Source organism: Lissotriton vulgaris, chromosome 3_1 (genome assembly GCF_964263255.1).
Source record: "Lissotriton vulgaris chromosome 3_1, aLisVul1.2, whole genome shotgun sequence".
Taxonomy (NCBI): domain Eukaryota; kingdom Metazoa; phylum Chordata; class Amphibia; order Caudata; family Salamandridae; genus Lissotriton; species Lissotriton vulgaris.
Window position 1 is genome coordinate 1,708,772,842 of NC_141689.1, and position 13,831 is coordinate 1,708,786,672.

The window sequence follows — 13,831 nt, forward strand, 5'->3', positions numbered from 1 at the left end:
ATTTCAGTAAAATTACTTGGTGTAGGAAGATTAATACTGTAAAGATATGAAACTCTGTTGTTTAGAAATATCATGTGACTGAGGGTGTGCAAATCTAGAAATGAAACTTGTATTTGGCATAGTGATAGCATCAGGTACAAGTTTACTCAATGTTTGATGGTACAGACCACGTTGGAATTTTTATTCGAAAGGTTGAGAAAAGAATGGATAAGACTACGATCAAGTAATTTGAGAAAATAACTACTTAACTTATACTATTTGGCCACGCGGAAAAATATGAGACAACAAAATGTGTACTTGAGATAAATGTTTTTAGAACATACTTGGACGGAAGTTTGTTGAGAGGTATTTAAAAAATAACGAGGTAACTCATACTATTTGGCCACGCGGAAAGGTATGAGAGAAGAAAATGTGTACTTAAGATAAATGTTTTAAGAACATACTTGCATGGAGCTTTGTTGAGACGTATTTAAAAATAAGTGGTATGGTTTAATTAGTTTGTAACTGTGGAAGATGTACTGTGCTTACTCAAGAAATTGCGAATTAGAGAAAAACATTTAAGACATGTTTTTTTCAGGTATTTATATTATGTATAGAGATCTTGTACGGGTTTTTTAACCCCTTCGATGCGTGTGACAAGGTCAGCTCGTCATGGGCGTTACCTGCACTGTGCGTGTGACGAGTTGACCTTGTCACATAACAAGGGATTTTTTAAACACAATCATTTAGATTGTGTTTTTTTCCCCCCGCTGTTACATGATGATTACTATTGAAATCACTGTTTATAGTGAAAATCAATATATTCTGAGGATAGCAAAAATAAACCATGTAATATGTTGTCTAAGTTATTTTGTTACATTGGATTTAGAAATATGTATTATAACAGATTTGTTTATTGTCTTCCACAGATATTACATTTATAAGGTAAGTACAACTAATAACATCCGAGAGTTTCCTCTGCCTCTCTCTTATCCTTATTCCTTTCATCCCCTTCCTCTCTCAGTGCTGTTCAGTCACGCTTATTCCCTTTAACTCATCCACATTTTGCGGTGTTTAATTTTCTATCCTGTTTCTCTTACATATTTTCTGTCACTATTTCATTCAGTCTATCTATCTCTTCAGTTTCTTCCGTTGTCTCATGGTGACTCACCTTTATTGACCCTGTATCACCTTTGTTTCTTGAATCTTAATTCCTATGTCTTACCGTTCCTTAATATTTGTTCCCTTACTCTGCTTTCATTAATTATGTTCAATTCCTAAACTTAAATATATAGTTTACTTCCCTTACCCTCCTTCATTTCTATTTATCTGTCTCTTACAGTCCTTGTCTGTTTCTACCCCGTTCATCTTCTGTTACTCACCCTTTTTCAATCTGTATCTCCTTAAGACATTCCCGTAATCTTAGTCCGTTTCTTTAAGAGACTGTTTATTTCGTGTAATATCACTGATCATACTCTCATTTTCTCTCTCACTTTACTTTCGTTTAGACAGTCATTCCTTCATTGCTATTATCTCTTTCAATTAATTATCTTACTCATTGATTTATATACTACACATTCTGTCTCTCACTCTCCCTCACTCTTTTTTTCTTTCACTTTCTGTTTCATTCACTTCTACTTTGTTTTGTTTTATGAAATGTACATTATAACCTTAATTTTACCTTTCTTCCACAGATACTATGGGGCATATTATCAAGGGGGTTTATCTCCGCTTTTTTGGCTTTAAAAGCCAAGAAAGCGGAGATAAAATTATCTCCCTATTACCTAGCTGTCGCTAACACCAGTTAGCGACAGCTAGTAGGAGACCATCTTGGGCCCCACTTTGCATGTCAGTGATATTTATCACTAATGACATGCAAAGTGGGCGTGCCAAGATGTTAGCGACTGGAAACATAATTATCGCTATTGCTTGGTAATATGCCCCTATGTTTTTTAAAGGAAATGTAGTTTTACTTTGTTACTATTTCTTAGATAAGTATAAAAAATAAAGAAACTTTTCCATCACTGTGTTATTTCTTTGTCTATCCTGGTCATACTAGTGTCATGTTTTATGTGAGCACTATCACGCAGGATTGGGTGCACTGTCACAAGGAGCGTCTTGAAAGTGATTTTATGAAATCAGCGACATTTCACTGAGTCAGTTCACCAACGCTGATATATGAAAACATTGGAGGCAAATGATGTGTGTTAAAGAACGTTGGGGCATATTATCAAGGGGGTTTATCTCTGCTTTTTTGGCTTTAAAAAACAAAAAAGCAGAGATAAAATTATCTCACTATTATCTAGCTGTTGCAAACACTAGTTAGCGACATCTAGTAGGAGATACCGACCATCTTAGGCCCCACTTTGCTTGTCAGTGATATTTATCAGTAATGACATGCAAAGTGGGCATGCCAAGATGTTAGTGATTGGAAACAGTCGGTAACATTGCTATCTCCAATAACCCACTTTTGGAGATATTTGCGCTAAGTGTGAATATCTCCAAAAAATAACACCTGCCCCAGAGCAGTTCTTACCTATGTTACTCAATGGTAGGTAGATAACATGACTGAGAGCAGTAGCTCGATAATGCATGAATATCGCTGACTTCACAGCAATAATCATGCATTTCGACCGATTTTTATCGCTTAGCACAGTGGATCCCAAACTTTTTTGACCTGTGGCTCCCTTGACCTAATCAGCAGTTGGCAGTGGCTCCCCACCATTCCATACTTATTTACTCACCCACCTTTCCCCATTATGAGGTGAGCTTTTGTCTGCAGAGTTGCAGGGAGAAGAGGCCTATCAAGAATGAACTACAGCAAGGGGTGGGGTGCGGTGGGGGAGACTTTACTATGCCTCCGCACATAGGCAGACTCAAAACGTCGAAGTCATGAGTCACACATGATGTACAGTGCCAGGATGTGAGGTTAATGTTAAATGGTGTTGTTTCCAGGACTTTAAGAGGTGTTTAAAAAATGGGGGGGTCTCTTCAAAGGGAGTGTTGGATGTAATTCAGAGGGCAGTTTAAAACACGTAGGCTAAAAATCTGCGCTTAGCATAGTGTTGCGCCCGACTGGTGTTATGTTGTTTCTGTCATTCAATGCAGATATATAATATAGCAAGTATTTTTTCACCAACAACAAGCCATGACTATTGGCTTTGTCAATGGTTGCTAGTTTCTTAAAATAAAAAAGCAGCAACTATGGCATTGCTGAATATAATATTGTAAATACTTATGTTCAAGAATGATGAGACAGTGAAAGAACGTTAACCTGTTTTTTTAAACTTATTTCACAGGCTTCTTTAAATGAAGTGTTCTCTAACATTGTAGCGTGGGCGTTTTACTTTTTTATACCTAACACAATCCTTTCTGTATGCTGTAGCAGGAGGAGCGCCACATGCTTGAACATCCTTGACTGCCCCATTCTCATTCAGTAAGTGGCAATGAGCCCGATACAGAACTTCAATGGGTGGGAGGGGCTGATCCTTTCCTCCTGGAGGAGTACGAGGCCGCTCCAGCAGTGGGAGTGAGGCCTCTCAAAGGGGAGCAGCGCTGCTCCCTGTGATGGCCACAATTACAGATAACAGGGTAGGGACGTCCGTGGAATTTACGGACGGTTAGTCACACTAGACTATTCGCGGCGCCCCTGGCACCTCATTACGGTGCACAGGGGAGCCGCAGTGCACAGTTTGGGAATCACAGACTTAGTAGATAAACCTTCATAATAGCAAGGCTCCTAAGCGATAAAAATCGCCGCTGCTCGGCGTTAAAAATATCGCCGCTATCGGCGGAATTTTCCGCGGTGTTAGTGCGTTAATATCAATGCGAACACATCTGTGATAGTAAATCCTGTAACAGCCGGTGGTACTTAACATTACAGTGTGAAAACAAGCGTTGTTTTCACGCACTAATGTGTGCCTTGTAATTAGGGGACGGGGTGGATTCAGTTTTATTTTCCACACCCCCATGTTAACGCTGCCGAATGCTTGATTAGAGCAGGCTTTGGCAGTCCTACGATAAACAAATTTATTCCACCTCTTTTTCTCGCAACGCCTTTTTTCGTGATAGGGTGTTTTCCCCTCCAACCACATTTTGCATGTGCTTTGACGTACGCCCACTTTATATGTCATTAACTTACTGTGCGGCACATATACAAAGTGGTCTTACGGCAGGCGTTGTAATGCCGTTTTCAATAAGGTCCTGGGGAATATTTTCAAGGATAGGCAAAACATTGACGCCGGTTTTATCGGCAGAAAACTGCAGACATAGCGGCGATAACAGCCTTGATAATATGCTCTATGAATTGCAATCAAACCTAATGTTAGATATAAAGACAACTAACATAGGTTTCGGTTGCAATTCGTAGAACATACTATGAAGGAGATTATCGTCGTTTTATCGGCAGTGTCCTGTCGATGAAACCGATGATAATGTATTACGTCTCCTTCATAATATGCCCTAAGTATTGTCGCTTTTTTGCATAATTGTCCTGAAAAAAAGCGTTGATACTTCAGCTTGTGAACAGATCTCTTTTTGGTACAATGAGTTAGTTCTGAAAAGAACTTTTTTTTTTTTGACAAGTTTTATATTGTTTGTGATTTATAAAACTGGAACCGAAATTTTGAACAGTAAAACTGTGAAACAGGATCAATATGAAATGAAAAAAATCATCTTCTGTCGAAGCATTGATGATTATTAATTCTTTTTTCAATAAGAGTGAGGCTCTGCTCTCCGTATAGAATAATTTCTCCGCACAAGTTGCATTTCATATGCACCTTTGACAAATATGGTCTCAAGTCCATCTGTGCACTGGATGGAGATGCAGGTCGTCCACCAGATGATGTGCTGGCCACGGCTGATGGTAGTTGTGTTGCCAGAGCTCTTGTAGATGCCTGTGCAAATTTCTCAGGATGCACTTGTCTCACATGCCTCATCATCGTATGTATTGAAAAGGAATACTTTTTCGAAGGATTTCCTCTTGAAAGAACTGCGTTACATATTGTGCAAGTAACTTTGGGCGCATTCACTTTTTTTTGTTCCTTAGGAAAAGTAAAAAATTGCCAGATGAAAGATTCCTTCCTTTTTGTTAAAGGTAGCCGATAATTTTCTTCAGATTCAGAAGATGAATTCTGTGCGGCAGCCATTTCACCGAAGTCTTCGGAAAGATGTAAAACATTCTTCTCCCTTGAGAGTAAAAAAGATAGTGAGGGAAGTGGGTGGGATCCGTGAAAATTCCAGAACAGAAACTACTAACAACCAATTGGAAATGTTGTTTTCAAGTCACATGACTTGACATGCGCGCATTAGGATGTGTACGCGGTGACAGTACCCGGGCACGTACGTCATTTGGAAGTATTGGTCTAATTTACTGAAGTTTCAAAACGTGAAAAGGAGGAAAGTTAAACGCACCCTGAGCTTGTACATCTTCTCAGGGGGATCCAAGAACAATATTGTTAAAGTATAAAACCTTTTATGTTTTTGAAAAAATACCAGGGAGCGCGCACCCGGTCGCGCACGAAAGTTTAAAAAGGCGTTCGGCTCCATTTAGTGAAAAGTTTCAAAACGTTAAAAAGAAGGCAAGGTACAGTCTCCTTGACCTACTACAACTTCTCTGGGGGGTCTATGAAGAAACTCGATGGGTCGAAAAATGCAATGTTTTCCCGAAATATATAGCGGGGTGCGCGCACCCGGTCGCGCACGAAAGTTTACAAAGCGTTCTCCTCCATTTAATGACAAATTTCAAAACGTTCAAAATAAGGCAAGGTAGAGACTCCCTAATCCACTAGAGCTTTACAAGGAGTCCCTAAACAAGTCTGCCAGTCACAAAAACTGTTTTTTTCCGATAAATACATTTGTTGAAATTCATTGATAAAACTATAGGTTGCAATCACGATATAGTTATTAATTAGCATTTAAAAAACCTATGAAATTCACTGAAAAAACCATAGGTTTTAAACCCGTTACAGTTAGGAAGTAGCATTTAAAAAAGCTATGAAATACACTAAAAAAACCATAGGTTTTTAACACGTTATAGTTAGGAAGTTGCATTTAAAAAACCTATGAAATTCACTGAAAAAACCATAGGTTTGACACATGTTATAGTTAGCTGAACATTTCACTGATATAAAACCATTGAAATTCCCCCGTTATAGTTACTTCAGCTAACTATAACTCGCGCGCGCGCCCCCAATGCATTGCTGATGACTTCACATATTACATCACTCATGACATGGTCAGTGACATCACTCATGACATCACTGATAACATCTAAAATGACATCACGTATAACATCATTTTTGTAGAAGAGTGACAGACCTTTCCTCACCCTAAAATAATCTTTATTACACACACTAAAAAATAGTAAATAACATTTTAAATACAATAAGCATACCAATGCCACTTAGAACACACCTATTTAGTAATTTGAAAATATATATACACAACCACTTATTCATGAATACACATATATAGTCACTCATATATTAAATACAGTGATTCATATATGTACTCAGTCATCATATGTTCCTATACATTGATACATCCAAATCATCCTGTTACACACCAACACTCAACCATAGAGTTACTCGCACATAACTTATATGTATTACTTTAAAACATATGTACTTAGTCAGAAAAAGACTATTAAAAACGTAATTCATTCATTTACACATTAATATATACATTCATACAGAAAAGGAAGAAATAGTAACCCATATATCTACTATCCACATACAGTTATTCACCGATACAGTGTAGGACATATGCTGCCTACAACATATAGGAACAGTATGTCACTCATTCATGCATGTATGCAGTATGTAAGATCTACTAATGTAGCATATTAACACTTAGACACTCAGACACTCTCACTAATAATCAAAGAAACAACAACCTATATAGACATAATGTATCAGTCATATAGCTACTCACCAACACATGCAGCCACTTAAACAGACCAGTGAATTGTGGGCGCGCGAGTTATAGTTAGCTGAAGTAACTATAACGGGGGAATTTCAATGGTTTTATATCAGTGAAATGTTCAGCTAACTATAACATGTGTCAAACCTATGGTTTTTTCAGTGAATTTCATAGGTTTTTTAAATGCAACTACCTAACTATAACGTGTTTAAAACCTATGTTTTTTAGTGAATTTCATAGGTTTTTTAAATGCTACTTCCTAACTATAATGGGTTTAAAACCTATGGTTTTTTCAGTGAATATATATAGGTTTATATATCCCTGTAAATGGCTTATTTTTTTAGTAATGGGTGTGTGTATATTACCTACTGGCGGTCGCCAGTAGGTATATATAGTTAGGATTTTTTTGAATAGGGATTTCTGAAATTTCTATGTTGAATAACTTTGGCATTGATGGACGGAATTGGCTGAAAGTTTCAGGAAAATGGCACATTTTGTTTCTGAGCGTCCCCTGAAAGTTTGGGGGGGTTTCGTCAAGCGGGGGCCGAGAAAAAAGGGGGGTCCCAAAACGTGTTTTTAACATTGAGTTTACCATAGGGCGGTTGGACTCACTTTTAGCCCGAACGGCTGAATGGATTTCCACCAAACTTGGCAAAATTGTAGGGACTGGTAGCCCGATGTGCCTTTGCTATGTCTCAAGATATGTGCTCCAGTGGATTTTGAGTAATTAAGGTTCAAAAAAATATATACATCTATAGCCGCGCTCCGGTACGCGCACCGGTACGTGCACCGGGCGCGCCACGCGACTTGCGCGCAGAAAGCTGATTGGCTCTGGGGTGTCTGTAAACATTCTAAACAGTCCGGAGCGGCCGCCATCTTGTGTCTCGGTAGGATCGAGACACGAGAGGTGGCCAAAACAAAGAGGGAAATGACCATAAGGTGGAGAGTAGACCCCCCCTTGACCCCCTAGGTTTGATGTGGGGGCCATAAAAGGGCCCCGCGGGGCAAAAAATTGATTTTCGAGGGGGGAGCGCCCGGTACGCGCACCGGTGCGCATACCGGGGAGCGTACCATGGGGAAAAAGAATGACAGTTTTAAAAGTAGCTGTTTAAAAAAAAAAATGTTTTGTTGTTTATTTTATACATACACATACATATATATAAATGCATATGCATATATATATGCATATATGTGTATATGTGTGCGTGTAGAGAGAGGTAGAGAGGTAGAGGTGTAGAGGTAGAGAGGTAGAGAGGTAGCGGTAGAGAGGTAGAGATTAGTAGAGAGAGAAGAAGAGAGAGGTAGAGAGTAGTAGAGAGTGAGTAGTAGAGAGAAAGTAGTAGAGTGAGTAGTAGAGAGCAGTAGAAAGTGAGTAGTAGACAGTAGTAAAGAGTGAGTAGTAGAGAGTGAGTAGTAGAGAGTGAGTAGTAGAGAGTAGTAGAGAGTGAGTAGCAGAGAGAATAGTAGTGAGTAGTAGAGAGTGAGTAGTAGAGTGAGTAGTAGAGACTAGTAGAGAGAGAGTAGTAGAGAGTGAGTAGTAGAGAGTAGTAGAGAGTGAGAAGTAGAAAGTGAGTAGTAGAGAGTAGTAGTGAGTAGTAAAGAGTGAGTAGTAGAGAGAGAGTAGTAGAGAGTGAGTAGTAGAGAGTAGTAGATAGTGAGTAGTAGGGAGTAGTGAGTAGCGAGTAGTAGGGAGTGAGTAGTAGAGAGAGAGTAGTAGAGAGTAGTAGAGAATGAGTAGTTGACAGTGAGTATTTGAGAGTAGTGGAGTAGGAGAGAGTAAGTAGTAGAGAGTAGTGGAGAATATTCCAAAGTTTGGCACAGCACCACTTTCACAATGAGTCCAATCAAATCATATCACTTAGAGTCCTTATTGAAGCGCTGAATCTTGGTGTATATTCAAATGCTTTTATTTTCCTTAAGTTTATGTACCACAGCCAGCCGAAACGTTTCGTTCTGTACAACAGAACGTCTTCAGGGCGTTCTTATTTCCTTCAAGTTATGTCGGTATCCAGTTGTCATATAACTAGATATTTCTTCCAAATGTTAGACGAGACATAAGTATATTCTTATTCAAAATGACTAGGTATCAATTTTACCCACACAATTCGGGCAGACTTGAGTAATTTATAGCATCCTCAAAGTCAGTCTTTCAAAAATTCCAAAGTATAGGACATGATAATCCAAATCCAAATGTTTCTCAAGAAAAGTCATTTACAATCGTTCGGAATATCGATGTTTGGGCAGATATGATCCAGGGACCCCCAGTATGCAAGGGGAATTAGTTCCCCCTCTGCAAACGCGGCAGTGGGCTGCGTTGCAGAGATGTGTAACAAGGGGCATAGTCTCATTACACCTCTGCAATGCAGCCCCTGGCGCATACTGGAGGTTCCAGGTGGGCTAATTGGCCCCCAGGGGCCCCCAGTATGCAAGGGGAATTAGTTCCCCCTCTTCAAACATGCACAGGGGCTGCGTTGCAGAGAGGTGTAAAAAGGGTTGTGGCTTCATTACACCTCTCTGCAATGCAGTCCCCTGGCGCATACTGGAGATTCCTGGTGGGCTTTCAGGTCTTATATAGTTAGGAATTAGCATTAAAAAAACCTTTGAAATTCACTGAAAAAACCATAGGTTTCACACCAGTTGTAGTTAGGAATTAGCATTTAAAAAACCTTTGAAATTCACTGAAAAAACCATAGGTTTCACACCAGTTATAGTTAGGAATTAGCATTTAAAAAACCTATTAAATTCACTGACAAAACCATAGGTTTCACACCAGTTATAGTTAGCTGGAAATTTTACTGACATAAAACCATTAAAATTCCCACGTTATAGTTAGTTGGACTCACTATAACTTGCGCGCCTGCAATGCACTGCTGATGACGTCACATATTACATCACTCATGACATGGTCAGTGACATCACTCATGACATCACTGATGACACCATCCAGTGAATGTGTGTCTTTCTGAAAAATAAATTTGTTTTATATATGTATTTGTAAAGGTCGATGGAAGAATAAATGTTTAAATAAGTGTGTAAATGGATGTTTTTTTTTTTTTTAAATTGGTTGGTTAACTGGCTTATTAAGTGTATCTTAGTGAATACATATATTAGCAAGTATTGTTTAAATATTTAAATGTTTGTATCAGTGTTTCTCTTTGTGTATAAGTGGCAGCAGGGGTTGGTGACTGACTCACTGTTTGTATGTGTTTTGAAGACAGCATATGTGCAGGACTGTATGGATGGATGAGTGTGTATATGTGTGTGTTAGTGAGTGAATGACTGTCTCACTAGTGTCTTCATTAGTAACGACATATGTTTTAATCTAGTATATGTGAGTATTGATGTATATAAGTGAGTATACTATATATAGTGAGAGATTGTAGGAGTTCCTGTTTAAATAAGTATGTGTTTCTATAAGTGATTGTTTAAGAGAGTAAGTATGTGTAAGTTTCCTTAGAAGTAAGGTGGTAGTGTGTGTATAAATGTATATGCAAATAAATGGATGTTCAATAGTTTATTTGCATGTGTGAGTATGTGTGTGAGTAACTTTTGGATGACTGCTGATGTGTAACAGGATGTATAGGTGTATCACTACATATGATGAGTGAGTATATATATGAGTGACTATATAGAACTGTTGGTGAATGAGTGGATGTGTATATAGATGGTGGAATTACTGAATTGGTTGTTGTTACTGGTTTGGGTATCTTCATTTTTTTGAAAATGTTTGTTTCTATTTTTGAATATGTGTTTCAAGCGTTACATTAAACTGAAATTAGGTCTGTCACTCTGTCACAAGGATGGTGTCATCAGTGATGTCATATGGCTGAGATACCCGCCACCCCCTCTCAACACAATCCCCAAAAGGAGGGAAACCGGAAACAGTTCTTGTAGTTTTTGGAAGTGGGAGGGAGTGACCCTCCCGGCCGTATTTATTAAAACAAAATTAAAAACATTAAACGTTTCATGTTATGTACAATTTCATTACCACATTGCGATGTTTGGCTAACCTTAACATATTCTCTAATACAGAGGTTCTCCTAGCCGAACTAGCATCCTACAAAACATTCTCTAGAAATACTGAAATTGTACATCCTAACGTTTAAGGGCCAACGGCAAGGTCATAACCGGTGTCAAGATCCCTAACCAGACTTACCCCTCCCACTTGGGAGGGGCGACAGCACAGAGGCTTACCTCAAGTGCAACTACTAACAATTTCCCTTGACTTGACGGGGGCACCTAAGACTCGACGCCATTTAAAGGTCGTTCGAAGACTCGTGTGAGGTATCTAGAAGGTATCGTGGACCTCCCCCCAACCCCACACAACTTACCGCATCTGCCGTCGCAGATGACACTGGCCCCGGGAAATTCACCAGGAGGGGGCTGTAACCCCTCCTACAAAGGAAGCGGCCTTGACCGCCTTTCCTTTACTTCCGGCGACCCATCCTTTGACGGGACCGCCTCCCCATTGAGGGGCCAATGGCCACCTCTCCCGAGCGCTCCCATCCGTGTTGGGTGACGCCCACTCATAGGGATCTTCTAATTAGTGCTCACCGATCATGACCTTACCGCCTACCAAAAATAAATACGACAATTCTACTCAAACCTATGAAAACATTGGTCGCTACGACCGAAAGAGCATGCTTAAAATTGCAACACTATATCAAATCATTTTAATCGTAAAACCTACACAACATACACCATTCTTTATTATGATCAACATCAAACTGATACCATCACAACCTGTAAACGAAACGGAAAACATACTTATAAATTCACTTTATTATAAAACAACTGGCTGTCCTCAGGGGCTGGTGGGTGGGTCAAAATTGGCTCTTCGTTCTGTCCCGAGCTCACGTGTAGCGAGGAGGTGCAGCCTCGGAGCACAAGAACAAGAGGACGTCTTCTGGTCTTGCGTCCCTTTTTATCCGTCTTCAGGGCGGGCGTAAACCCGCCCCTGCCTGCCCCGAGGGCGTGGCTGGCTACGTCGGTGTCTAGGCCAGCCCACTCTAGGGCGGGAAAAAAGCGCGCCCCGGCTACGCCGCTTCGGGCATACCAGCCGAGACGCGCCTCCTGCCCAAAAATGGCTTCCCGGGGGGATCGAGGCACTCCGCCATACGTTCGGGGGGACCGAGTGGTCGCCCCTTTCCATATGGCTGAGATACCCGCCACCCCCTCTCAACACAATCCCCAAAAGGAGGGAAACCGGAAACAGTTCTTGTAGTTTTTGGAAGTGGGAGGGAGTGACCCTCCCGGCCGTATTTATTAAAACAAAATTAAAAACATTAAACGTTTCATGTTATGTACAATTTCATTACCACATTGCGATGTTTGGCTAACCTTAACATATTCTCTAATACAGAGGTTCTCCTAGCCGAACTAGCATCCTACAAAACATTCTCTAGAAATACTGAAATTGTACATCCTAACGTTTAAGGGCCAACGGCAAGGTCATAACCGGTGTCAAGATCCCTAACCAGACTTACCCCTCCCACTTGGGAGGGGCGACAGCACAGAGGCTTACCTCAAGTGCAACTACTAACAATTTCCCTTGACTTGACGGGGGCACCTAAGACTCGACGCCATTTAAAGGTCGTGCGAAGACTCGTGTGAGGTATCTAGAAGGTATCGTGGACCTCCCCCCAACCCCACACAACTTACCGCATCTGCCGTCGCAGATGACACTGGCCCCGGGAAATTCACCAGGAGGGGGCTGTAACCCCTCCTACAAAGGAAGGGGCCTTGACCGCCTTTCCTTTACTTCCGGCGACCCATCCTTAGACGGGACCGCCTCCCCATTGAGGGGCCAATGGCCACCTCTCCCGAGCGCTCCCATCCGTGTTGGATGACGCCCACTCATAGGGATCTTCTAATTAGTGCTCACCGATCATGACCTTACCGCCACAGGTCCGGATAGTTGACCGGCTATCCGGACCCCCCACAAAACTCCTACCTAAAGGTCATGTTTTAACGTTTTTAACCAAGCCAAGAAGTCTCCTATGAGTAACTCATTTCCCACCCTCGACAAATGCACACCATCCCCCAAATACATACTGTCATCGTTAATACAACTATGCGAGATAGAATGCAGTGTCTTGGAACGGAACAACCTACTCACTTTGTTATTAAGTTTTCTAACAGAATGATTCAAAGCAGGGATCGAGATAGCCCCCCGCCACACTTTTCGTGGGATCATATGAGACCACGCAATTATGCACCCCGGAACTTTCCTCGCTAACCAACTTACCGTGGAAAGCATTGCCTCTAGGAGAAGTCGTCTACCAGTGGTGACCAAATCATTGCCCCCTAAATGTACTATGACTATAGACGGCGGTGACCTCGTCCGCCCTAACAAACCCTCAAAGAATGCTTGAAACTGGTCAATACAGAGACCGCCTCTTCCGTAGAAGGACACTCTGTACCCGTATTCCCCAGGTACGTGAATCATGTCACCTGCTTTGAATACGTCTGCGGCACGCCTCACGTATGAGTGGCCCACGACCCACACCTCCTGTCTCACAGCCGGTGATGTCTGACCGCTGGCCTGGTGTTGGGTCGACTGCATAGTCCGCCCTGCCTCGTAGGCTTGCGCAACTGAAAACAAACAAAAGACAAGAAGCGTGAGTACATTATTACCGCTTCACAACATGTGCAATCGCACATATCTCTTATAACAATTGGAGGACCATCGCCCCACTCGTTTCACTTGTTCTACATTAAGACCCCTGGCTGTAGCTTCAGTGGCAGCCCCTATTCGAAAGGAATGGGTCCCGAATTCGCCCGGGTCCAAGCCCGCTGCGGCAATGGCCATTGCAAGCACCCGCTGAAACTGAAACCTCGTCAGTGGGGTGGCGTCTGCATGCCTCAACAATGTCCCCCCCCATGATGCCACCCTTCGTGCTAGGTAATCTTCTAAACACTGTACCGGACA